The sequence below is a fragment of the Sciurus carolinensis genome, chromosome 13, assembly GCF_902686445.1.
Source record: "Sciurus carolinensis chromosome 13, mSciCar1.2, whole genome shotgun sequence".
NCBI classification, from domain to species: domain Eukaryota; kingdom Metazoa; phylum Chordata; class Mammalia; order Rodentia; family Sciuridae; genus Sciurus; species Sciurus carolinensis.
Window position 1 is genome coordinate 45221072 of NC_062225.1, and position 24902 is coordinate 45245973.

Below are 24902 nucleotides of genomic sequence, written 5' to 3' on the forward strand. Positions count from 1 at the left end.
AGAGACAGATAACTTAAAACTACCCTTCTCTGAGAGCTAACAAAGTTATATACTAATGCAGTTTTCCTAAGTCCTGTTGGCTTTATTCACTAGAGACAACAGAAGTAAATAAGTATTCCAGTACACTGTAAATCATTCTCAAAGAACTGTGCCTTCCAATCATATTTCTAAGGGCTGAGAATCACTTTTTAGTTAAGCAACATTTACATATAACTTACATGTAAAAGAAGTATTTCCATCTAGTTAGAAATCAAGCTACTAAAATTTCAAGAACCGTCTATGGAGTAACCGAATCCCTTCATTTTCAGCACCAACAAATAACATCAAATGGGAAGGTGCTCTTAGAATTAAATCACCTGTTGTCTTTTTTCTACTGAGGTCTGATTGGGAAAGACAGTTTATAATAGAAGTTGACAGTAATTGCCACTGTATACTTTTTTGAATAGATTTATTGGAACATAGCTACATCCATTTTTTAAAAAATGTATTGTTTATGGATGCTTTTGCATAAAAACAGTTGAATAGGTCAAGACAAAAACATTTAATAATTTCCAGAAACATCTTGGGTTACCACAACTGGGAGGAGGTACTTTTGACATCTAGGGGATGAATACTAGGAATGTTGTTGAAAATCCTACAACATAAAGGACAGCTACCCAACAAAATAAAATCCAGCCCAAAAAAACCAATGGTGCTGTCAAGAAACCCTTCATTAGACCAGTTACTTAGCCTTGAATGCACATTAAAAACAATTGGGGAGCTTGGAAAATATCAGTGTCACTTCTCTGGCCATGAGTAATGGGTATCATGCTCTCCTGTCTTAAAAACCCATGATACAAATGATAAAATCAGAACAGAGATATGAAGCACTTAGGAGGCATCTAAAACTAACAAGACTAAGATATTTGAGGAAAGGAAATAATCCAGACTTCAGAAAGTCTACAATTTAAATTACACTTACTCTAGACCAGGCCACAAAAGCCTAAAGCAAAGTTATGACATGATCAAGTTGAACCACCAGTAAATTAACTGCTGGAACGAACTCAAAACTCTTGAAAGGACTACAGTAAAATCTGACCATAGGATCCACAGTTCTCAGTACACAAACATACTTTGCTACATATAGAATGCATGAAAATGTAAACCATAACCAGGAAAAAAATCAGTTCAGATAGAACTATTGAACAAGGACTATGAAACATCTGCATAAATATGTTCAAGGACTTCAAGAAAAATTAAACATGGTGAACAGGGAAATACTAGCAGAAATATGAAAAATGCAGAAAAGGAAAAATTCCCTAAGTTTAATAGCTGAATTTACAGTTAATTAGAGGTCAGGCAAAAGAAAACATCCAAACAAGATAAAATGTTCAAAAAAATAAAGTGACTCAGTTGCCTGGGAAAAAGTTATTCTAAAATACCTTTGGATCTCAGAAGGAGGAGGAGGAGTTAAGGCATGAAAAAAATTCATGTAGTAGATGTAGATGTAGTAGATGAGTACTTCCATTTCATGACTGATACCAATCCATAGATCCTTGCTGTGGCTTTGGCTTCTCATAGCTTCATACATCACCCAGTTAGGAGATGCCCGCAGGGTCTCTGGCCCTGTCCCACACTGCCTGGCCTCCCCAGCTTTCCTTTGAAATCTTGGTGGAAAGCCTCCATGATTCCACAACTAAGGCACGCAACATCACCACATGGACGATGCCAGGGTCTGCTGCTGACATGAGCTGTACTGGATCCCACCTGAACCATGGCAGCAGTGGCTTCTGAGTGTCTTGCTGGCTGAAATGATTCCTATGGAGATGACACCAAGGTGGTTCTGGGTGGGTGGGGTGGGGACTCTCTTCTTAACCACAACTCTTTGCATTTACACTTTAAACTTTTGAACCTGCAATGTATGGGGTATTGCTGATTCACAAGATGCTGTCAAAGCATCTTTCCTGTTATCCCAGTGCTAAGTACATGACTTCTTTTTAATGGCACTCATCTCTTTTTAGCAGCTGCATCCTTGTTGGCAGCACCAATATGCTATCTCTGGTTAAACACCAAGTTTTCCAAATTTTTCTGCTCTGCTCCTCTTTGCTCTTGAGTCTCATGGTGAATTTGGCTAAAAGCAGCCAACAATATTCATGCTGCTGCCTAAATGCTGAGCCAGATAAACTAGCTTGTTACCTTTATACTCAGTCTTCCACAAAGTCTCACTGCATGGACATAATGCATTTAAATTCTTTTGGTACAGTGAAACAAGTAGAGCCCGTCATCTAATGGCTAATAGAGTCCTCATTTCCATCTGAAACCTCATCAGTGTAGCCTTCGCTGTCATCATTTCTATCAGCATTCTGAGCACTCATCAGTATCACCTGACCATTAAGTTTGGCTCATAGCATTCAAGGCTTTCTCTGGCCCACTTCTCCAAATTTTTCCAAACTTTCAGCAAACCAATAGTTAAGACCTGTCTACATTATCCAACGTATAGTCATAGCAACAATGCCTCTGCTTGGTACCAATTTCCTCTGGTAGCTTTCCATCACTGTATCCTCTTCGATTTCTCTCCAGTGTTTATTGTACTGTTCTTTCATCTCTTTGGCTAAATTTATTCCATGGTATTTAATTTTTTGTGGCTACTGTAAAGGAATTTCTACCTCAAATAATTGGCTATTGGCATATAGCAATGCTTTTGATTTTTATATACTCTTTTTTTAATCCTACAACTTTGCTGAATTCACTCATTTTAAATAGATTTTTGGTGGAGTCTTTAGTGTTTTCTATGTGTAAGAGCAGGGCATCTATAAAAAGTGACAACTGGCCTTCCTCCTTTCCAGTTTTGTGTCCTATATTTCTTTCTCTTATCTGGTTGCTTTTACTAAGACTTCCAGTATTGTGCTGAATAAAAATGATGATTCATATGACATTTTCAATATTACTAAACTAAAGAGATGTAGAACAAACTAATACTATCTAGGGTTTAAGAATAAGGAAAAGTTGTCACTACAAAGCAGCACAAAGGATTTGTGGTCCTAGAACAGTATTGTAGGGTGGTTATGTTGTTTACTCCAGACATGTAATAAAACCTCTTAGTAACTTGCACACTTTGGTGAACATAAAAATTGGTGATGTCTGGTAGAAAAATTGGTGATATCTGAATAGTTATCTTTCAAATACTATTACACTAATTATAATTATATATATTAATAATTTATTACAGTACTATACCAATGTCAATTTCCTGGTTTTGAAAATTCTACTATGGTTATATAAAATGTTTTCATTGGGGGAAGTTGGATTAAGGGTACATAGGAACTCTCTAGATTACTTTTGTAATTTCTCAGTCTATAATTCAGGATAAATTATGATTTTTCCCTTGCATGGCTAGGGATCAAAATATTTTTTAAATGCAGAAATGACATATAAATCTAGCTCTCCCCCCACTAATAAAAAGTAAAATCAAAACAAGGATACTGTCAGACTGATGAGAGGAAATTCTTTACACTGAAGAGAAATGATATAAAATGTAAACTCAGATCTATTGATAATGTGAATTCTAATAACTAAATATTAAGCTGTTTAAGACATCTAATTATTTTATGTATCTATGTGTATGTGTGTTGGGGCTTACTGGGAACTGAATCCAGGGACTCACACATGCTAGGGAAATGTGAGCTACATTGCTAAAGCTATGACTGAGCTATATCTCCAATCCTTTCTTCTTCCTTTATGTCTCTTTTTAAAATTTCATTGAAAGAAAAATGACTGTTTAGATCAATAATAATAAGCATTATGGAATTTGTTATTCATGTAAAACAAAATATATAACAATATGACAAAGGATGGGGAGTAAATGGCAGTACACTGTAATCGTGAACTTGTTTAATAAGTCAAGGCAGATTATGGTATAAGTTAAATGTGCATAGTGTAATTTCTGGAGCTGTGCTATCTAATATAACTTGAACATTTGCAGTATGGCTAATAGGAACTGAGATGTGCTGGTAATGTAAAATAGTAATCAAAATTTGAAGATAATATGGAAAAAGGGTCAAATATCTCAATTTTATACATGATAATATTTTGGATATTGGTTTAATTAGAGTATGTTTAACTGTTTTATGTTTTAAAATGTGAGTATGAGAAGACTTAAAATTATATATGTGGTTCACATATTCCTATTAGTTGCTCTAGAGGTAAGATTTGAAAACTTATAAGTTTTAATAATTTAGTTTGGAGGGGGGACTTTTGCAATTACTCAGCTCAGTCAGCAGAGCATGACAAAAGTCATAGCCAATAAGTAAGAGAATGAGTATCTCTGTTTTTCAATAAAACTAAAAAAGTAGGAAGTTTGCTGAATTTGGCATGCAGGTCATAGTTTGCTGATCCCTTGCTCTAGAGTAACCACTGAAAAGTTAAAAAGTCTAATGCATATAGTTTAAAAAGCTTAAAAGAGAAAAATTCCCAAATTAGTGCAAAATAAAGAAGGTCAAAAGTGACAAAGAAAAAGTGGGGCATAAAGAAAGCAAGTGTCAAGATCATGAATTAAACACAACTATTCTCAATAATTACATTGAACAGAAATGGATCAATAAATAGTATTTGTCAGATTTTACAGAAAAACCAGACTTAACTATGTTATTTACGAAAGGACACATGAATACAAGACAGGTGGATTAAACATAAAAGGACAAATGGGTACACTGTGTAAATACTAATCACAAGACTGGAACTGTTAAAGTAGACAAGGTAGAATTTAAGTATTAACATACAGAAGATGTTTCAAAATGATAAACAGAACAGGTTGCTAAAAATATATAACAGTCCTAAATCTGTATGCACCGAATAATGGCATAAAATCAAAAGGAAAAACAGAACTAAAGGGGAAAAATAGATGAATTCAAAATCACAACTGGAAATGTAACATTCCTGTTTCATTAAGTAATAAAAGGACAAAAATAAATCAGAAGAAACAAAGAGGGTCATATATTACAGTAATGGAAACTATCCAATAAGATGACATAACAATTGAGAAATGTATTCTCCAAGTGTTGGGGCACCTACTTAACATAAAATGAACTCAACATAAAGACTCAGATAGAACCTGTCATGGTTTGGATATGAGGTATCCCTCAAGAGCTTTGTATTTATACAGGAATATTCAGAGTTGAAACGATTAGATTATGAAAGCTGTAAAGTAATTCAGTCCATCCTAGTTTGAATGGATTAACTGGGTGGTAACTGTAGGTAGGCAAGGCATGGCTGGAGGAGGTGGGTAACTGAGTACATGACATCTTTCCTGTGGCCCCTTTCCCTGTCCCTCTTTGTCTCCCAGCTATAATGGGATGAGCAGCTCTCCTATGCCATGATTTTGTGCCTCACCTTGGGCCGAGAGCAATGGAAACAGCTAACTGGACTGAATCTTTGAAATTGTGAGCCAAAATGAACTTTTTTCCAAGTTGTTCTGGTCAGCAATTTTAGTCACAGAAACAAAAAAATGACTAACATAAACACTGGTACCAAGAAATGGGGTCACTGCTCTGACTAACACGGCCATGTGATATAGAAGTTTTCGGAACTGGTTTGTGGGAAGAGTGTGGACAAGTTAGGAGATGCAGACTGGAAAAGCCTTAAAATATTCTAAGTAGAGCATATCGGGCGGTTCTGTTGGCAGCTCAGAAGACAAGAATGCAGACAGTGAAGACTGTGCTCATGAGTTTCAGAGGGAAACTAGGATTCCATTGGGCGTTAGACTAGACGCCATTTGTGGTATATGCTGGTAAAGAGTTGTCTATGTTTTACCCATGTACTAAGACTTTGTGTGAGGCTGAATTTAAAGGTGATTGGATTAATTAATTTGTCAGAGGAAATTTCAAGGCAGCATAGCATTTGGGCAGTGGAAGACTTTGCTGGCAGCTTTTAGCCAGTTTTACTATAAGAATTAGGGGAGGACAGACCTGAAGGATTTTAAAAACTTGTAGTTGGGCCAGAATAGTGTCAAATGGGGACAAATACAGTATGATTGTCAAAAGAGATTATAGCCATGAAAGAGATACTAAGTACTTTGCACAGGGACAATAAGATACCCTGAGTTTGCCTTAGAAATTTGCAAGACAAAAAAGACCACAGCCATTGCAGGCTCAAGGGTGTGATAGTAAATATCTTTTAAGAAACTATGGGGGATCTCCCTCACTGCAAACTGGCCCAGCCACCTGGCCAACTGCCCGTCTCCAGTGACCACGCCCCATGTGGTCTAGCACCTGCACTGCAGCTGACCTTCTGTCAACACGTGGGGTCACCTCTGCCCACTAGCATGGATTATGCAGGAACTGGAGGCCACCATCCCTAGTGGGGCAGCACCCTTCTTGGGATACTGCATTATCAAGTTCCTCTCAGACACCAGGCTACTGAAGATTAGGAGGTTGGAACAGTACAGTATAGTTTTTTTGTAGTTTTTTATTACTAGTATTATGATTATCCCTATTATACCTATCGCTACTTTTCTTCTAGTAATATTTTTCTCAATCTATTTCCTCTTACCTATCTGTTTCCTTGGAGACTCTTTCTCCCTTTTCTCATTCTAACAACCTATTTCTTTTCATTACACTTTCACTATGCCTATGACATAATGCCTCTATAGACTCACTTCTGATCTCATTAACTTTATATTCTACACCCCTCCTCCATCCTCTCTGTCCACCATTAGAAATTATGGTTCTTATTGCAAACCTATTGGGTATGCTGTAATCGAACTCATCATCTCTGTTTATTAAGATAATATGGTTAATATCTTAATAGGGACTATTTGGATTAAGGATGCATATTGTTTGTATTATGTGCTGCTAATATTGATCTTTCACTTCTAGATGAGGTATTAGGAAACCCGCAGGGACACTATAAATCTATGGGGGGACACTGCAATATCTCAGATTTGCACTGCTAGAGGGGAAGATACATGAACAATATGAGAAAACAAGGGAAGAAAGTGTTCTATACAACCTCGATGCTATATCAATAGAATCCAATGACAGCATGGCAGAAGAAAAGTCAGAAAGGGAGTTCAGAATGTACATAATTAAAATGATCTGAGAAGCAAACGATGAGATAAGAGAAAAATGCAGGAAATGAATGACTGCACCAATAAACAGTTAAAAGAGCAAATGCAGAAAGTAAAAGCTCATTTCAATCAAGAGAGATACTGAAAAAAAAAAAAAAAAACAAATCCTTGAAATGAAGGAAAACTCAATAGAAAAAATAGGGATAGTGGGAACATTCCTTAACATTGTAAAGGCCATCTACGCTAAACCCATGGCTAATATCATTCTAAATGGTGAAAAACTGAAAGCATTCCCTCTAAAAACTGGAACAAGGCAGGGATGCCCTCTTTCACCACTTCTATTCAATATCGTCCTTGAAACTCTAGCCAGAGCAATTAGACAGACCAAAGAAATTAAAGGGATACGAATAGGAAAAGAAGAACTCAAACTATCCCTATTTGCTGATGATATGATTGTATACTTAGAGGAACCAGGAAATTCCACCAGAAAACTTTTAGATCTCATAAGTGAATTCAGTAAAGTAGCGGGATATAAGATCAATGCACATAAATCTAAGGCATTTTTATACATAAGCGATGAATCTTCAGAAAGAGAAATTAGGAAAACTACCCCATTCACAATAGCTTCGAAAAAAATAAAGTATTTGGGAATCAATCTCACAAAAGAGGTGAAAGACCTCTACAATGAGAACTACAGAACACTAAAGAAAGAAATTAAAGAAAACCTTAGAAGATGGAAAGATCTCCCATGTTCTTGGATAGGAAGAATTAATATTGTCAAAATGGCCATACTACCAAAAGTGCTATACAGATTCAATGCAATTCCAATTAAAATCCCAATGATGTACCTTACAGAAATAGAGCAAGAAATTATGAAATTCATCTGGAAGAATAAAAAACCCAGAATAGCTAAAGCAATCCTTGGCAGAAAGAGTGAAGGAGGGGGTATCGCAATACCAGATCTTCAACTCTACTACAAAGCAATAGTAACAAAAACGGCATGGTATTGGTACCAAAATAGAAAGGTGGATCAATGGTACAGAATAGAGGACATGGACACAAACCCAAATAAATACAATTTTCTCATACTAGACAAAGGGGCCAAAAATATGCAATGGAGAAAAGATAGCTTCTTCAACAAATGGTGCTGGGAAAACTGGAAAACCATATGCAACAGAATGAAACTAAACCCATATCTCTCACCATGCACGAAACTAAACTCAAAATGGATTAAGGATCTCGGAATCAGACCAGAGACCTTGCATCTTATAGAAGAAAAAGTAGGTCCAGAGCTTCAACATGTCAGCTTAGGACAAGACTTCCTCAACAGGACTCCCATAGCACAAGAAATAAAAGCAAGAATTAATAACTGGGATAGATTCAAACTAAAAAGTTTTCTCTCAGCAAAGGAAACTATCAGCAATGCGAAGAAAGAGCCTACAGAGTGGGAGAAAATCTTTGCCAATCATACTTCAGATAGAGCACTAATCTCCAGAATCTATAAAAAACTCAAAAAACTCTACACCAAGAATGTAAATAATCCAATTGACAAATGGGCTAAAGAAATGAATAGACACTTCACAGAAGAAGATATACAAGCAATCAACAAACATGGAAAAATGTTCAACATCTCTAGTAATAAGAGAAATGCAAATCAAAACCACCCTAAGATTCCATCTCACCCCAATTAGAATGGCGATTATCAAGAATACAAGCAACAACAGGTGTTGGCGAGGATGTGGGGAGAAAGGTACACTCTTACATTGCTGGTGGGGCTGCAAATTAGTGCAGCCACTCTGGAAAGCAGTGTGGAGATTCCTTAGAAAACTTGGAATGGAACCACCATTTGACCCAGCTATCCCACTCCTTGGCCTATAGCCAAAGGACTTAAAATCAGCATACTACAGAGATACAGCCACATCAATGTTCATAGCTGCTCAGTTCACAATAGCCAGATTGTGGAACCAACCTAGATGTCCTTCAACTGATGAATGGATAAAGAAAATGTGGTATATATATACAATGGAATATTACTCAGCCATAAAGAATGATAAAATTATGGCATTTGCAGGCAAATGGATGAAACTGGAGAATATCATGCTAAGTGAGATAAGCCAATCTCAAAAAACCAAAGGAAGAATGATATCGCTAATAAGTGGATGATGACACATAATGGGGGGTGGGAAGGGTTAGTGTTGGAGTTGGAGTTGGGTTTAGGGAGGGGGGCAGGAATGGAGGAAGGAAGGACTGTATAGATGGAGGGGAGGGGTGGAAGGGGAGTGGGGGAAGGGAAAAAATGGCAGAATGAATCAAACAACATTACCCTATGTAAATTTATGATTACACAAATGGTATGCCTTTACGCCATGTACAGAGAAACAACATGTATCCCATTTGTTTACAATAAAAAAAAAAAAAATAGAAAGTGCAACCAACAGGCTAGATCACTTGGAAGACAGAACCTCAGACAATGAAGACAAAATACTTATTCTTGAAAACAAAGTTGACCAAACAGAGAAGATGGTAAAAAATCATGAATGGAATCTCCAAGAATTAGGGGATATCATAAAAAGAACAAATTTAAGAATTATTGGGATTAAGAAAGGCACAGAGATACAAACCAAAGGAATGAATAATCTTTTCAATGAAATAATATCAGAAAATTTCCCAAATCTGAAGAATAAAATGGAAAATCAAATACAAGAGGCTTACAAGATACCAAATGTACAAAATTACAACAGATCCACACCAAGGCACATTATAATGAAAATACCTAACATACAAAATAAGATAGAATTTTAAAGGCTGCGAGAGAGAAAAGCATCAGATTACATATAGGGGGAAAACAATATGGATATCAGCAAATTTCTCAGCCCAGACCCTAAAAGCTAGAAGGGCCAGGAAAGAAAACGGATGCCAACCAAGAATCTTATGTCCTGAGTTGACAACAAAATAAAATCCTTCCATGATAAGCAAAAGCTAAAAGAATTTACAAATAGAACGCCTACACTACAGAACATACTCAGCAAAATATTCCATGAGGAAGAAATGAAAAACAACAATGTAAGTCAGCAAAGGGAGGAACTACCCTAAAGCAATAGCCAATTAGAGGAGAAACCAAGTCAAGTTAAAAACCAAAAATAAGTCAAAATGACTGGTAATACAAGTCATATCTCAGTAATAACTATGAATGTTAATGACCTAAACTCATCAATCTAAAGACATAGACTGGCAGATTGGATTGAAAAGAAAGACTCAACAATGCGATGCCTTCAAGAGACTCATGTCATAGAAAAAGATATCCACAGACTAAAGGTGAAAGGATGGAAAAAAACATACCACACACATGGACTCAGTAAAAAAGCAGGGGTTTCCATCCTCATATCAGATAAAGATGACTTTAAGCCAAAGTCAGTGAGAAGAGATAAAGAAGGACATTTCATACTGCTTAAGGGAAGCATAAATCAGCAAGATGTAACAATCACAAATATTTATGCCCCTGAAAATGGTGCATCCATGTATGTTAAACAAATCCTTCTCAATTCCAGGAACCAAAGAGATCACAACACAATAATAACACACCTCTCTCACCACTGGACAGATCTTCCAAACAAAAATTGAACAAAGAAACCACAGAATTCAAAAACATAATCAATAACATAGACTTAACAAACGTATATAGAATATTCTATCATCAACGAGCAAATAACACTTTCTTCTCAGCAGCACATGGATCCTTCTCTAAAATAGACCATATGTTAAACCACAAAGCTACTCTTAGCAAATACAAAAAAATAGACATATTACCTTGTATTCTCTCAGATCATAATGAAATAAAATTAGAAATCAATGATAAAATAAAAAATAGAAACTACTCCAACACCTAGAGACTAAATAATACACTATTGAATGATGCATGGATAACAGAAGACATCAAAGGGGAAATAAAAAAATTCTTAGAGGTAAATGAGAACAATGATACAACATATCAAAATCTCTGGGGTGCTATGAAAGCAGTAATAAGAGGAAAATTCATTGCATGGAGGGCATTCAATAAAAGAAGAAAATGTCAACAAATAAAGGACCTAACATTACAGCTCAAAGCCCTAGAAAAAGAACAGATTAACAACAAAAGTAGTAGAAGACAGGAAAATTAAAATCAGAGTTTAAATCGATGATATTGAAACAAAAGAAACAATACAAAAAATTGACAAAAGAAAAAGTTGGTTCTTTAAAAAAATTTAAAAAATTGAGAAACCCTTAGCCACACTAATGAAGAAAAGGAGAAAACTCAAATTACTAAAATTCATGATTAAAAAGGAAATATAATGACAGACACTATTGTAATACAAAATGTATTTAGAAGCTATTTTGAAAATCTATACTCCCAACAAAATAGAAAATCTTGAAGACATCAACAGGTTTCTAGGGACATATGATCCATCCAAATGGAATCTGAAGGATATACACAATTTAAACAGATCAATTTCAAGCAATTAAATACAAGAAGTCGTCAAAAGCCTACCAACCAATAAAAGTCCTGGACCAGATGAATTCTCAGCCAAGTTCTACAAGATCTCCAAAGAGGAACTCATTCCAATACTCCTGAAAGTATTCCATGAAATAGAAGAAGAGGGAACCCTTCCAAACTCATTCTATGAAGCTAATATTACCCTGATACCAAAACCAGACAAAGTCCCACATGGAGGAAGAAGAATTTCAGACCAACATCCCTAATGAACATAGATGCAAAAATCCTTAACAAAATTCTGGCAAATTGTATACAAAACAAATTAAGAAGCTAGTGCACTGTGATCAAGTGGGTTTCATCCCAGGTTGGTTCAACATCCAGAAATCAATAAATGTAATTCACTACATCAACAGACTTAAAGTTAAGAATCATATGATTATTTCAATAGATACAGAAAAAGCATTTGATAAAATACAGCACCCCTTCATGCTCAAAGCACTAGAAAAAATAGGGATAGTAGGAACATAACTCAATATTGTAAAGGCTGTCTATGCTAAACCCATGGCCAACATCCTTCTACATGGAGATACACTGAAAGCATTCCCCCTAAAAACTGTAACAAGACAGGGATTCCCTCTTTCACCACTTCTGTTCAACATCATCCTTAAAACTCTAGCCAGAGCAATTAGATAGACCAAAGAAATTAAAGGGATACAAATAGGAAAAGAACTCAAACTATCCCTATTTGCTGATGACATGATTATATATTTAGAGGAGTTGAAAAATTCCATCAGAAAACTTCTAGAACTAATAAACAAATGCAGCAAAGTAGTAGGATATAAAATCAACACTCATAAACTAATGTATTTTTATTCACAAGTGATGAATTCTCTGAAAGAGAAATTAGGAAAACTATCCCATTCACAATAGCCTAAAAAAACAAACAAACAAAAAAAAACCTTGAGAATCAATCCAACAAAGGAGGTGAAAGACCTCTACAATGAGAACTACAGAACACTAAAGAAAGAAATTAAATCTTAGAAGATGAAAAGATTTCCCATGTTCTTGGATAGGCAGAATGAATATTGTCAAAATGGTCACACTACCAATAGCACTATACAGATTCAGTGCAATTCCAGTTAAAAGCCCAATGATGTACCTCATAGAAATAGAGAAAGCAATCATGAAATTCAACTGGAAGAATAGGAGTCCCAGAATAGCTAAAGCAATCCTTAGGAGGAAGAGCGCAGTAGGTGGTATCACAATACCAGACCTTCAACTATACTATAGAGCAATAGTAACAAAAAAGCATGGTATTTGCACCAAAATACACAGGTAGATCAATGGTACAGAATAGAGGACACAGACACAAACCCAAATAAATACAATTTTCTCATACTAGACAAAGGTGCCAAAAATATGCAATGGAGAAAGGATAGCCTCTTCAACAAATGGTGCTGGGAAAACTGGAAATCCATATGCAGCAAAATGAAACTGAACCTCTATACTCAAAATGGATCAATGACCTTGGAATTAGACCAGAAAGCCTGCATCTAATAGAAAAAGTAGGTCCAAATCTTCATCATGTTGGCTTAGGATCAGACTTCTTTAACATGACTCCAAAAGCCCAAGAAATAAAGGCAGGACTCAACAATTGGGATAGATTCAAATTGAAAAGGTTCTTCTCAGAAAAGGAAACAGTCAACAATGTGAAGAGCGAGCCTACTGAGTGGGAGAAAATCTTTGACATGCACGATTCAGATAAAGCACTAATCTCCGGAATCTATAAAGAACTCAAAAAACTTTACACCAAGATACAAATAACCCAATCATTAGATGGACTAAGGAAATAAACAGACACTTCTCAGAAGATCTACAAACTATCAACAGATATATGAAAAAATGTTCATCATCTCTAGTAATAGAAATGCAAATCAAAACTACCCTATAATTTCATCTCACCCAATTAGAATATCTATTATCAAGAATACAAGCAGCAATAGATGTTGGTGAGGATGTGGGAAAAAAGGTACACTCATACATTGCTGGGTGGAGTTGCAAATTGGTGCAGCCACTCTGGAAAACTGTATGGAGAGTCCTCAGAAAACTTGGAATGGAACCACCATTTGACCCAGCTATCCCACTCTTTGGCCTATGCCCAAAGGACTTGAAATCAGCAATACTACAGTGATGCGGTCACTTCAATGTTTATAGCAGGTCAATTCACAACAGCTAGATTGTGGAACCAACCTAGATGCCCTTCAATAGATGAATGTAATATAGTTGAAGGACTGGTATTATGGTATATATACACAATGGAATATTATTCAGCCATAAAGAAGAATAAAATTATGGCATTTACAGGTAAATGGATGGAGTTGGAGAATATCATGCTAAATGAAATAAGTCAATCCCCCAAAACAAAGGCCAAATGATTTCTCTGATAAGTGAATGATGATACATAACAGGGGGTAGAGGAGAGGCATGAATGGAAAAAGCATGGATAGTATAGAGGAAAATGAGGAGTGGGGAGTAGGAAAAATAATAGAATGAGACAAACATCATTACCTTATGTACATGTATCATCACGCAAATGGTGACTCCACTTCGTGTACAGCCAGAGAAATGAAAGTTGTATCCCATTTGAATACAATGAGTCAGAATGAAAAAAGAAAAGAAAAGAAAAGAAACTATGGGGCACATAACTTGCATAGGGTACCCAGAAAGTTGTTTCCCCAGTATTCATTTCACCAAGCTCAGCCACCAAGTCACTCAGGCCTGTGCAACCTTGGTCTATGGTGACTCGAGTGGCAGAAGATCTTGGCATCATCTATGAGATATCTCTTCTGCTGGAATATAGGCTGCTGGAGTTAGAGGGTCATGGAAGCTTCCACTGAGATTTCAAAGGAAGACTGGGTGTTGAAGCCAAGTATGGCAGGGTGGGAATCCTTGTGGGCTGCCCCTTAGAGGGTGATGAATGAAATTGCGAGAAGGAAGCTGAAACTGCAGTAGAGACCCCCTCGATTAAGAAATGCCAGTAACATGGACTGGCCAGAAACTGGGGAAAGCTTCTAGCCATACATAGCTAAGAAGACAACCAAGCTGAGAGAGATGTGATGAGCAGTGCAACTGACAAGGCCAAGGAAGTTGGACTGCCTAAGCCCTTTGAAGAGAACATCTTTCCGTGTTGTCTGGATGCTAGATTTGGAGCTACAGAACCTAAAACCTGCGCAGGGTTTTGGTCTTTCTTTGATCCTGTCCCTTCTTTCTATGTCCCTGGTTCCTCCCTTTTGGAATAGGAATATCCACTCTATGTCACTGTATATTGAATATACGTTACTTGCTTTTCATTTTTACAGGGGATCACAACCAAGAAATGGTTTGCCTTGAGTCTCAAATGAGACTTTGAACTTGCACTTTTGAGCAGTGTTGGGACTGTTAAGACTACAGGGACTCTTGTAAATGGACTGAATTTATTTTGCATTATGAGCTGGACATGAGCTTTTGGTGGCCAGGGGAGGAATATTATGGTTTGAATAGGAGGTATGTCCCTAAAAGCTGCTATATTAATACAGGAATGTTCAGAGGTTCAGTGATTAGAAGATTATGAGAGCTGTGACCTAATCAGTTCAACCTAGTTTGAATGTACTAACTAGGTGTTAAGTGTATGCAAGTGGGTTGTGATTGGTAGGGATTGATCACTGGGTACATGCACTGGAAGGGTTCATCTTTCCAGCAGTCCCTTCCCCTCTTTTTCTGCATCCTGGCTATAATGAGCTGAGTAGTTCTCCTCTACCAAATGTTCTGCTTCACCTATGCTTAGGACATGGACTAAATCTCTGAAACTCTAAGCCAGCAAAAGCTTTTATTTTTCTAAGTTATTCTGGTCAAATATTTTGATTATAGCAACAAAAAGCTGACTAAGAGACTCCAATATAATAATACTAGGTGATTTCAACACACCTCTCACTCCAATAGATAGGCCATATAGTCATTAAAGCAAAACTCTTCAAACCTATAAAATTCTATTAACCAATGGACCTAACAGACATCTATAGAATATTGCAATCATCAATAATCAGATTCACGTTTTTATCCTGAGTTATACTCCATGTATGTATGTCAGAATACAATCTACTGTCATGTATATCTAAACAGAAAAATTTTTTAAAAAAATTCACTTTCTTCTCAGCTGCTCATGGAATGCTCTCCAAAAGAGATTATATTTTAGGATACAAAGAAAGTCTTAGGAAACACACACACACACACACACACACACAAACCTGAGATAATTCCTTCCATTTTACCAGATCATAATGGAATGAAATTAGAAATCAATAGCTAGAAAAGCTGCAAAAATCATTTTAACATAGGGAAAATGAACACACTTGAACAATGAATGATTCATAGAAGAAATGAGAGAAATAAATTCTAAGAAATGAAATGAGAATAGAGATGCAACATATCACAATCTCTGGGACACTGTGAAGGCACATCTGAGAGGAAGGATGATAGCACTGAGTGCTTATATAAAAATACAAACACACCAGAAAAATCCCAATCCACTGTTACATCTCAAGGCCCTAAAAAAAGCCGAGCCAAAATTAATGAAATAGAGAATAAAAAGATAAGACAAAGGATTTATGCAACAAAGAAATGATTCTTCGAAAAGATAAATGAGATTAATAATTCCTTAACCAAATTAATGAAAGAGACAGAAAATCCAAATCAACAAAAATAGAGATGAAAAGGGAGATACCATCACAGACATTAGAGAAATCCAGAGGATCTTTGGGACCATTTTAAAACTTATATTCCAATGTATTAGAAAATCTAAAAGATATTGAAAAATTTCTAGACACATTTGTCCTATTAAATAGAACAAAGAATACAGAAAACCTAAACAGACCACTAACAAGCAATGAGATTGAAGTACTTGAAGTTTTTAACAAAAAGCTTTCCAACAAAGTAAAGTTCAGTTTCATATGGGATTCCCAGCTGAATTCTGCAAATACAGAAATACAAATGGCTAGAACTTTAAAGAAGAATATTGATTCTCCTCAAATTATTGTATTAAATAGAAAACATGGTGGGGCAGGGAGAGCACACCTCATTCTATGAAGCCAGTATCACCTTGATACACAAACCAGATTAAAGACTTATCAAAGAAAGGAAATTAGAGATCAATATCTTTGATGAACATACTTGCAAAAATGCTTAGTAAAATTTTAGCAATCTGCATTCAAAAATGCATTAAAAAGATTATAGATCACAATCAAATTGGATTGATTCCAGGAATTCAAGGTTGGTTCAACACTCTAAAATCAATAATTATAATTCATCACATAAATAGAATTAAGAACAAAAATCACACGATCACTTCAACAGATGCTGAAAAAGCCTCTGACAAAATTCAATACTCATGTTAAAAACAACGTAAACACAATAAATAGAAAGAACTTACTTCAATACCATAAATACTACATATGACAAACCCAAAGCCAACATCAGCTTTCAAATTTTCCCTAAAAGCAGTAACAAGATAAGGATGTCCACTCTCATCACTACTGATCAATATAGTTCTTGAAATTTTTGCTAGAACAATTAGGCAAGAGAATGAAGTTGAAGGGCTACAATTAGGAAAAGAAGAAATCAAATTCATCCCTGTTTGCAGATGATAGGATTGATTCTAATCTCCACCAGAAAACTTCTAAAGGCTGATAAACAAAATCAGCAAAGTATCAGGATACAAAAATCAACATAACAAAATGAAGAACTTTCCTATACATGAATAACAAATGGAATGAAAAAGAAATTAGGAAAAATAATTCCATTTACAGTAGTCCATTTAAAAAAACAGAATGAATAATTTTCATCTACAATGAAAATTATAGAACACTGAAGAAAGAAATTGAAGATCTTTGAAGGTGAAAGGGCATGGTGTGCTGGCACATGCCTATAATCCTAGATAACTTGGGAAGGCCAAGATATCTAGGATCCTCCTATCTCAGCAACTTAGTGAGGCCCTCAACAAATTAATGAGACCCTATCTCAAAATAAAAAATAAAAGGATGGGAATGTAGCTCAGTATTAAAGTGACCCTATGTTCAATCCCCACTACCAAAAAACTAAACAAAAAAAAAAAAAACTGGTCAAAATCCCAATGACATTCTTCATAGAAGTAGGAAAAAAAAAAAAAAAAAGTCCTAAAATACATAAAGAACTCAACCCCCGCCAACAGAAAAAACCCAACAGCAAATAACCCAATTAATAAATGGGCAAATGAATTAGAAATTTCTTAAAAGAAACACAAATGACCAACAAATACATCAAAAAGCTTGATGCCATTTGTAATCAAGGAAATGGAAGTCAAAACTATACCAAGATTTCATTACAGCCCACTTAGAATGGCAACCATCAAGAAGATACATAATAATAAGTGCTGGCTAGGATACTGGGGGGAAAGAAACACTTATACATTATTGGTGGGACTGCAAATTAGTACAATCACTGTGGAATCAGTATGGAGATTCTTCAAGAGACTAGGAATGTATTCACCATATGATCCAGCTGTTCTTCTCCTTAGTATTTGTTCAAAAAAAGAAAACCCTGAAATTAGCATATTATAGCAATACAACATTCCAATGTTGATAGCAGTGCAATTCACAATATCCAAGTTATGGAAACAGCCTAGATGTCTGTCAACAGATCAATGAATAAAGAAAATAAGGTATATGTAAAAAATGGGCTACTCAGCTCTAAAAAAAGAATGAATTTATGTCATTTACAGGAAAATGGATGGGAGCAGAGAACATCATGCTAAGTGAAATAAACCTGAATCTAAGTCCAGGGTTAAATGTTTTCCCTCATATGCAGAAACTAGAGAGAAAAAGGGGGAATCTATAAATAGAAGGGAGATCAGTAGAGGAGAGGAAGGAGATCTAGGGGGAGGAAAGAAAGAAGAGAAAGGGGAACTGAGGAATAAAGTTGACCAAATTATGCTAAATGCTTGTACAAATGTACCATAATGAATCCCATCTATACAATTATAATGCACAAATTAAAAAAAAAGTATACTTGTAAGTAAACAGAAGATTGGAAGAGTTGAGGGTGGAGAAGAATGGGTACTAGGGAATGAACTGTAACAAATTATTTTATATGTATATATGAATATGTCACCGTGAACTCTAATATTATATATAATGCACTGACATTAAAAATAAAAGGATGAAATAAAAACAAGAAGACTATAGAAGATCTGAACAACTCTATCAAACAATTTAAATTGATTGACATTTAAAGAACAGTACACCCACACTTCAGAATACACATTTCTAAAAAATACACAAGGAACATTCATCACATTTGAATTTCTGCTTGGTAATTAAATAAGTTTCAGTCATTTTAAATTATTACAATAATACAATATATGATCTATGAGAACAAAATTAAGTTAGAAATTGATAACAAAAAAAAATTCAGAAAATCTCCAAAATATTTAGGAATTAACATAGTTCTAAAAAATTCATGTTTCAAAATTTAAGTCAAGTGCAATTAGAAAATATATTCAACCAAATAATAATGAAAACACAATATATAAAAACCTGTAAAATACAGCTAATAAGGCTCAAACATTTATAGTTCTAAGTATATATTTTAGAAAAAAATTTAAAATCAATGACTTCAGTTTTCACATTATGATGCTTGAAAGAAAAAATTAAACAAAAAATAAGAAAGGAAATGACAATTAGTAAAATAGAAAACAGAACAACAAGTTAAGAAAATAATTGATCTTTGAAAAGATCAATGAAAATATTAAAACCTCAGTTTGACTTTGGAAGAAAGAAATCAAAATTATAATATCAGGAATGAAAGAGGGGACATCATTACAGATGCTGGAGTTGTTAAAAGGATAAGAGAATATTATAACCACACTGATTAATTAAAGAACTTATGTGAGACTGGTGAATTTCTTGTATGATATAAATTGCCAAACTGATGCAAGAAGAGAAGAAAAATCTAATGATCACTGTATCTGTTAAAGTAACTAGTAATTAAAATTATTTCTACAATAAAACTCTCAACTCAGTTTTCAAGCTAAAACATTCAAGAAAGATCTCTCAAAAATGTTTTCTGAAAATAGAGGGAACAATTTCAACTCATAAAATTCATAATGATCCTGACAACAAAACCACACAAGGTTATTAGGAGAAAAGAAAATTACACACCATTATCTCTTGTAAACATAGATATAAAAATCCTTAATGAAATTGAAATTCAGTGAATGGAAGGCAGTAGGATAACAAATCCTGAGTGGATTTATCTCAGAAATAAATGGTTGATTTAACATTCAAAAATCAATGTGATTCATCACAACTGAGAAAGGAGAAAAATCATATGATCATGTCAGTAGATCTCAAAAAAGCATTTAATACCCATTGTATGATTTAAACTGATTTTTCAGCAAACAACAAATGTGGTAAAATATCCCCAGCTTAATAAAAGGCATTTAGGAGAAACTCACGACTAACAATGAATGCTTTCCTAATAAGATCAGAAATGAGCATGGATGTCCACTCTCACAACTCCTATTCGGTGTAGTACTAGAGATGCTAGCAGGTGTAATAACAAAACAACAATAACAAAACACAAAACCAAAACCAAAACCAAATTAAAGGCATATATGTTTGAGAAAAAGAAATAAACTTTTAATTCATAGACGTTATGATTAACCACATAGAAAATCTTGAAGATTTATAAAATAAAAATACTGGAACTATTAAGTAAATTTAGGACAGTCCTAGGTATAATATAAAATAAATCATTCTATTTCTATATGCCAGCAACAAATAACAAATACTAATATTTATTAATATTAAAATTAATATTTATAAGATCAAAAAGTGAAATATGTAGAGACAATTTTAATGGAAGATGTGCAAGCCATTTACTGAAAACTACAAACTTTTGTTGAGAGAAATTAAAGACCTACATAAAGGGAAGTACCACGTTTAAGTACTTCAGTACTCACTGATTGTGGGATGCCAATTCTCCCTGATTTTTAGGTTTCATGTGCTTCTTCAGTGGAAATTGACCAAGCTGATTCTTAAATTTTATGGAAGAGACCAGGACTTAAAATGGTCAAAGCTTTCTTTAAAGGAAAGAAAAAGATGGACTCATACTTGCTGTAAGGCTAAGGTAATCCATGCAGTGTGGTACTAGTGTAAGACAAACAGAATGGAAGAAAATAGAGTCCAAAATAAGCCAACATTTATACACTTAGCTCACTTCTAAAAAAGTTTTAAAGACATTCAATTAAGAAAAGCAGAGTCATTTTGATGAATGATGCTACAGTGAAACAACCAGCTAACTATATGGAGAAGAATGAACCTCAACTACTACCACACATCATACTCAAAAGTGATCTGAGCAGGTCATGGGCCAACAATGAAAGCTAAAATTAAGCCTTTTAAAAAAAACCATGCAGCAGGAGGAGGGGTTTCAAGATAGTGGAATAGAGAAGGTTGCTTTCCTGGCTACTCCATGGCATGAAACCCAGAAAGCAGATAGGCAGCTTTGCAACAAGGTGGGTGAACAAGAAACAAAAAAAATGGGGAGGGGGGTCTTACTGGAATTTAAAACTGGACAGTCAAAGCAGATCATGGACTCAGGATGTTGGATATAATAAATGAGGAAGAAATCCCCAGTGCCACAGTTGCTGCTGCTGCGCTGGTAACACCAGCCAGAGCAGCCCCTATGCGAGCAAAGCAGAGGGATAAGGGAACTGAAAGAACTCAAATTTTTAGGAGGCCTGAGGTGTGTCTGGGTATGGAGAGTTCAGAGATCAAAGACACTGCCTAAATGGAAAGATGTGCTGCACAATATCCCTGTGCAGGAAAGAAGCAAAATCTTTCCCAGCTGCATGCAGAGGACAGAGGAAGGAAACATTTTGGAGCCGTGGGAGCTGGTTCCTAGCAAACCTGAGTTTGGTCCGAAATACAGGTCTGGCAAACCCACACTGCAAGACAAAGAGCTGCATAAGTGACCAGGAGAAAATCAAATGTGGACATAAGTTTACACAGGGGAATATTGGTCACGGAAACCCACTTGGCTCTTCCCCTCCCACTTCAGTCTGGCTGCTTGCAGAACTAGGTGGGAAACACACACCTGGCCAGGAATCTGACTGAATTCGAGACCAGGAAAAGTGGGGTCTGCAGGTGACACAGTGGACTAAGAATTGGCTCCTCCAACACTGGGGTGGAACCCAGGGGAGATGCAGTCTTCCAGTGTGAACTGGAAATAACTGAGCCCTGGAGGTGTACTGATTTAAAATCTCCAGACCAAATAGAGCCTGGAGCCCACCTAAGCCTAAAACCTACCTCCAGGAATTCTGCCTATGGGATTACCACTCACTCCAGCAATCTGGAGGGTGGAGGTGGAGGATCAGACTCCAGAGGAGCCCACCTCACACTGCTGAGAAGAGAAGCTGAGAATCATTCGAATTCCAATGGAAACAATTTTTTAACTTTTTGCAAGATTTTTTCCCCCTTTTTACTGTTTAATTGTGTCCTTAATGGTTCATGACATTTATACATATTCATATTTGATTTTTTTCTAATTTCTAGCATTTCTGCAGCAAGTAATCTTTTACGGATCAGGTTTTTGAGGACTAGGATGTTAATTAATATATTTTAATTTTGTTTTGTATTCTTACTTTTATTTTTAATTTTAACTTTATATATATTTTTTTCCATCATCTGTTACCCTTGATTCTCTCTTTTATTTCACTAACAGACAATCTATTGTTTTTACACTGTTCCGGTAATTATTTACTTCTATTTTCTCTCCTCCTCCCTCACAATCATCACATCCTACATCACTTCTGTTCTCTCACTGTTCACCACTGGGAATTGTAAACAATTTTGCAAACTTACTGTTTTTATTGTAGGTAACAACTGATCATATAATTTCTGTTTACTGTGATAATTAACATTATACATGTCATAGCAGGAACTATTTGGTTTAATGTTTGCATTGGTTGTTATTATTTGTCTCCCCCTAAACAGTGAGGTACTGGAAACCTTCAGGGGCACTATAAGTCCATAGGGTAGAAACTCTACAGTCTCAGATTCATACTGTTAGAAGGGTAGACACACAAACAACAGGAAAAAGCAAGGGAACAAATTGCCTCAAACAAACCAAGATTCTCCAGAAACAGAATTTATCCACGCCACAGTGGAAGAAATGTCAGAGGATTTTAGAACGTACTTAGTTAAACTGAGCTGTGAGGTAAAGGATGATGTAAGGAGTGAAATCAGACAGGAAATACAGGAAATGAAATATCACTTCAATAAAGACATAGAGATTCTAAAAAAAAATCAAGCAGAAATCCTCAAAATGAAGGAATCACTAAACCGAATACAATTTCACTGGAAAGCATCACCAACAGTCTAGATCACTTGGAAAACAAGAGATTCAGTCAATGATGACAAAATATATAATCCTGAAAACAACGTTCACTGTGGAGGAAAGACGTTAAGAGATCATAAACAGATCTTCCAAGAAATATGAGATAAACTGAAATGACCAAATTTAAGATTTATCAGGATAGATGAAGGCTCAAAGATACAAACCAAAGGAATATACAATCTTTTCAATGAAATAATATCACAAAATTTCCAAAACCTAAAGAAGGAAATGGAAAATCAAATACAAGAGACTTACAGGACCCCAAATATACAAAATTACAACAGACTCACACCAAGGCACATTACTAGGAAAATGCCTAACACGCAAAATGATAGAATTTTAAAAGCTGCCACAGGAAAAGGACAGGTAACATTTAGAGGGAAACCAATCTGTATCTCAGCTGATTTCTCAATCCAGACCCTTAAAGAGAAGAGGTCTTGAAATAAAATATACCAAGTTCTGAAAGAAGATGAAAACCATTCAAGAGTCCTATACCCAGCAAAATTAAGCTTAGAAATGACAATGAAATAAAAACCTTCCATGATAAACAAAAGTTAAAGGTATTTGGAACTAGAAATCCTACACTACAAAACACATTCAATAAAATGTTTCATGAAGAAGAAATAAAAAATAAAAGTGAAAACCAGCAAAGGGTGGAACTGTGCTAGAAAAATAATCAAAGGAAAAACTAATTCAAATTAAAAACCAGAAATAAATCAAAATGAAAGGGAATCATATCTCAATAATAATATGGAATATAAATGGCATAAACTCATCAATCAAAAGACACAGACTGGCATATTGGATTTAAAAATAAGACTGAACAATATGCTGTCTCCAGGAGACTCACCTCATAGGCAAAGACATCCAAAGACTGAAGGTAAAAGAATGGGAAAAAATATATCCTTCACATGGATCTCATAAACAAGCAGGGGTTTCTATCCTCATAGCAGATAAAGTGAACTTCAATCCGAAGTTAATCAGAAGGGCAAAGGAGGACATTTCATATTGCTTAAGGGAATTAAATATCAATAAGACATAACAATTGTAAATATTTATGCCCCAAACAATGGAGCATTTACATACATCAAACAAACCCTTCTCAATTTCAAGACTTAAATAGACAACAACGCAGTAATACTGGGTGACTTTAACACACCTTTCTCACCACTGGATAGATCTTCAATCAAAAATTAAATAAAGAAGCTATAGAACTAAATAATACAATTAATAATTTAGACTGAACAGAAATACATAAAATACACTTTCTTCTCAGCAGCACACAAACCCTTCTCTAAAATAGACCATACCTTAGGCCTCAAAGCACTCTTAGCAAATACAACAAAATAGAGATAATACCTGGCATTTTATCAGATCATAATGGAATGAAATTAGAAATCAATGATAAAGTAAAAAATAAAAGCTTCTCTAACACCTGGAGACTAAATAATATGCTACTAAATGACTAATGGATAGCAGAAGAAATTAAGGATGAAATAAAAAATACTTAAGAGATAAATGAGAATAGTGATACAACATATCAGAATCTCTGGGATGCCATGAAGGCAGTGCTAAGAGGAAAGTTCATTGAATTGAGCTCATTCAATAAAAGAATAAAAAGTCAACAAATAAATGACCTAACCTTACATTTGAAATGCTCTAGAGAAAGAACAAATCAACACCAAAAGTAGAAGATGGGGTGTAATTAAGCTGAAATCAAGCAAACAATCAAAAAAAAAAATCAACAAAAGTTGGTTCTTTGAAAACATAAATAAAATTGATAAACCCTTAGTTATGCTAAAGAAGAGAGAAAAAAACACTCAAGTTACTAAATTACTAAATTCATGATGAAAAAGGAAACATCATAATGGACACTAATGAAATACACATGATAATCAGAAATATTTTGAAACTTTATAC

The 24902-nt window shown here is 35.1% G+C and overlaps 1 protein-coding gene across 9 annotated transcripts in view; it reads right to left on the reverse strand.

Moving 5' to 3' along the window:
* Vrk2 (VRK serine/threonine kinase 2) overlaps positions 1 to 24902 on the reverse strand; it is a 207763-nt gene that overhangs the window by 103382 nt on the left and 79479 nt on the right. The window lies entirely within an intron of this gene.